We start from the raw sequence: 4,457 nt of genomic DNA, 5'->3' as shown, positions 1-4,457 counted from the left end.
CTTCTAAGATCTGTGCATGTTTACTCCTGAGATCCCCTGCCCCTTTTAGTTTTTATCTAGGTGTCCCCAGGTAGTCTACCTGTACTAATTACTTCAGCGTTCTGCATGAGGTGCCACAGTAATGGACCTCAGAGGCATTTTCCCAAATGCTGGCAAAGTTCAGTGTCCACTTCAGTCTATCTTTTGCTCCACAGAGAAATTGCAAACTGTATATATCCTTAGACGTACTGTGCTGATTTGGGGGAAGAACAATGTGAAAAAAGTAAATCTTTTTTCTTAACCTCTTTGGATGCATTTTTCTCATTTTTTAGTGTTCTACTAGAGTGCTGTCATCTCTCTCCTGGAGTTTGGAACACTCAAAAGGCATTCTCATCTATGGATAGCTAATAATCAGTGTTTCTGTAGAGGTCAAGGGATGGGCACTTCCTATTCTGCCATCTTTGCTGATGTCACTCCAGGATGGACTGCTTTATCATTGTTAATTGACGCATTTTGTTCCAGGCTTCCTCACCCTGCATCAGAGCATGGGGGCTCTCTCAAGGCAATTACCTGAGACAATTTCATGGCTTATCTCTTTAGCTGCCCATTTTTCTGGCTTCACTGTCCTACATTGCTTGATTTACAGCATTTTGCACATCCTTGTTTCCTATAGTTTTTTATTTGTTTGTTTCAGGGGAGAATTTAAATCTGATCTCTATTACTTCATCTTGGCTGTAACCCAGTTTGTTTTCAATTATTTTCCCTTTTTAATATTTTAAAAAAATTATGTAAAACATTTACTTGGTTCTACAGTTGAATGTATAGTGCAGGATACATTCAGATAAGTCTAGCTTTCATCGCTATCTCCTCCTACACTGTTTTTTCCTTCCACCTAAATATAATGAGTTTTTAATTAGTTGGTGGTTTGTAATTCCATTTTTTCTTCTTGAAAAAAGAATCAAATTATTTTTTAATGGTGATCTAATTCTGTTATCAAAATTGGGATATATACTCAGTTTCAAAAGTATCACTCAAAATCTCTAAAGGTGCAATATGGTTATAAAATAAATATGGTTTAAATGTCGTTAAATGTAAGTTTTTGTTCTGTTACATTTTTTGAGCTCTTTTAACTGAAGACATTCTGAATATTTTTAGCTTGAGAAATATGCCTCACTCCTTAGCTCAGTGGAGACTTATAAAAAAGGGTAAAAAGAAGTTTCATATTTTCTTGAACTTCTTTGATGAATTCTAATGCCCTTCACACATTAACAGTTATAATAATTTTATTTATGTATAGATTGTGTTTATTTATTAATAATCATATTCTTGGAACTTTAATTCTGGAACCTCTGTGTTGTATATTTTAACCAGTATCCAAAATATAACAGGTATACCCTTCTGGGAGAAGCAGAAACAGCAGAACAAGGAAAGGAAATCCTCATTCACCGACACAAGAGTCTGAAACCAAGTCTTTCTCAAAGTGACTCTAATCAGTTTCAAAAGGAGGTATATATAAAGTTGTTTTCTCTTTCTTCTAGCTGTTCTGTTGTAATTAGTTCTTATTTGGCATCTTCCGTCCCCTGTACTAGAGACAGGATTACCTGAACTTTTTCTAACAGCTTCTTTGTAGTCAGGCCTTAACAGAGGAAGTGAAAGGTCTGATTTACTCTTGTCACAAATTATTATTGATACAGTTCTGGAAGACCTCAGTTTGAATATTGGAATTAAATATGACCATATAGCAGGGCCTTGGGATCTGGGTCCCAAATAAACAATTCATTAATCCTCTTGGTATGGGGCTATATTTTCTATCTCCTTATTTAGAAACACTACCTGTTGCTACCATATTAATTTAGGATGGACATAGGGGAGGAAGATAGGTAGAAAGGGAGTCCTGTGGTCCCCCAGGCAATGCTAGTGGCAAAACTTGGTGGTGAAGTCTAAGGTTTGGATTTTCTAAGTAGTAATCCAGCTAGTAGGAGGTAAAAATTGGGGAAAAAGTTAGGCAGTTTGTGATTGGCTTCAATGTATGTAGTCTTTGTGGGTTAGATTCTAAATTTCATAAAATAGTGGGCTATGATTTTCTTGTTTACAACTCTGTCTCCAGCACGTGGCAATAGTGCCTAGCATGTAGCAATGACTAATAGTGGTGTTGACATCATAAGTAACATTAACTAAATTTTTACTATCTATTCAGTAACCATTTAAAACATTTTATATTATCTCATGTAATCTTCACAATTCCCTTTGATGTAACTATCATTATGCCCATTTTACAAATGAAGAAACTGATGAGTAAGGAAAAGTGGATAACTGATCCAAGAATCAGAATTCAAATGCATTCACTGTAGGTGCTCAAATTCTGTGATGAAAACATGCATTTGTGCATGAATGAATTGATTTACTAGGTTACACTCTATACCAGGAGTGAGTAATGTGAGCTACTGGTCATGCTAAAGCTGGACTTGATTTATAGAACTATCTGATATCCCTGAATATACCAGGGTGTGAACTTGCCATCCTTGGGACAAAGGTCAGTTGTTTCCTTTGCCATGGAACTGAAGCTTAGGTTGCAATGAGAGAACAGGAGACATTTGTTGTCCAGTTTCTTCCTTAGTGGATTAGGTGGTATTAGAGCAGTAGGAATGATATTGCCCAGATGGAACGCCTACAACAAATGTAGTCTGTCTTACAGATAGAACTACCATAGTTTATAATTTGCCCACTCTGAGATTCTCAGACATGAGTAGATGTAAACAGTGAACACCGAGCTCTATTATAATTTAGTTCCAAGATGGGGGGGTCAAGAGTGAAGTTATTATATGACTGCATAAAAATAATGGTAGCAGATGCACATATTTGGGTCTGGCCATGGAATATAGGGGAAAAATAGGCATCTTTTGAACCAACTCCTGATCCAAGAGTTAATTAAATGTCAATACTAAACAGTAGTTCACAACATAGAGCCTAGGTTCAGATCACTTAAATTTAAATCCTAGTTCTCTCAGGTACTGGTTTTGTGAATTTGGGCAATTTATTTTCATACTTTAAATCTCAATTCATTTATCTGAAAAATAGAAAAAATAATTTTACTTGGACTACTGTTATTGTTTTGAGGATTAAATATGATAATGTATGTGAAGTGCTTAGTGTCTGATACACCAGTGCTCAATACAATCTTAACATGATTAGTATTATTTTTATTAATATTATTATTATCACTGTGTACCCAGAGTCTGAAAAATTAACACATATTTGCTTGATTTCTAGAAATCAATTTTTAAAGTTTATGCATTTTATTATTTATTATTTTATTTATGTATTTATTAAAATTTTATTTTAGATGATTAATGATTGATTATGATTTTGATTGATTAATAATGTGTTAGTTTCAGGTGTACATCAAACTGATTCTGTTATACATATACATGTATCTATACTTTTTCAAATTCTTTTCTTATTTAGGTTATTACAGAATATTGAACAGAGTTCCCTGTGCTATACAATAGGTCCTTGTTGGCTACCTATTTTAAAAATAGCAGTGTGTACATGTCAAACCTAAACTCCCAACCTATCCATCCACTGCTGCCCTTCCCTGATGGTAACCATAAATTCATTCTCTAAGTCTGTGAGTCTGTTTCTCTTTTGTAACTAAATTCATTGTATCACTTTTATTTTTTTAGATTCCAAATATAAGCAATATCATATATTTGACTTCCTCTGAAACACTTCACTTAGTATGATAATCTCCAGGTTCATCCATGTTGCTGCAAATGGCATTATTTCATTCTTTTTAATGGCTGAGTAATATTCCATTGTATATATGTCCCACTTCTTCTTTATCCATTCATCTGTTGATGGACATTTAAGTAGGTTTCTTCTATGTCTTGGCTATTGTAAACAGTGCTGAAATGAACACTGGGGTGCATATTTCCTTTCAAACTATGTTTTCCTCCAGATACATGCCCAGGAGTGGGATTGCTGGATCATATAGTAGCTCTATTTTTAGTATTTTAAAGGAACTACATACTGTTCTCCTTTGTGGCTGTACCAATTTACATTCCCATGAACAGTGTAGGAGTGTCCCCTTTTCTCTACACCCTCTCTAGAATTTATTGTTCATACATTTTTGTTGATATCAATTCTGACTGGTGTGAGGGGTTATCTCATTTTATTAGTTTTGACTTGCAATTCTCTAATAATTACTGATGTTGAGCATCTCTTCATTTGCCTCTTGACTATCTGTTTGTCTGTTTTTGAGAAATGTCTGTTTAGGTGTTCTGCTCATTTTTTGATTGTGTTGTTTGTTTATTTGTTTGTTTGTTTTTGATATTGAGCTGCATGAGCTGTTTGTATATTTTGGAGACTAATCCCTTGTCAGTCAAATTATTGGCAAATATTTTCTCCCATTCTGTGGGTTGTCTTTTTGCCTTGTTTATGGTTTCCTTTGCTGTGTAAAAGATTTTGAGTTTAATTAG

This window comes from Pseudorca crassidens, chromosome X, assembly GCF_039906515.1.
Source record: "Pseudorca crassidens isolate mPseCra1 chromosome X, mPseCra1.hap1, whole genome shotgun sequence".
In the NCBI taxonomy this organism is placed as follows: domain Eukaryota; kingdom Metazoa; phylum Chordata; class Mammalia; order Artiodactyla; family Delphinidae; genus Pseudorca; species Pseudorca crassidens.
The sequence above is the reverse complement of the archived record's forward strand: the minus strand, read 5'-3'. Positions refer to the sequence as shown.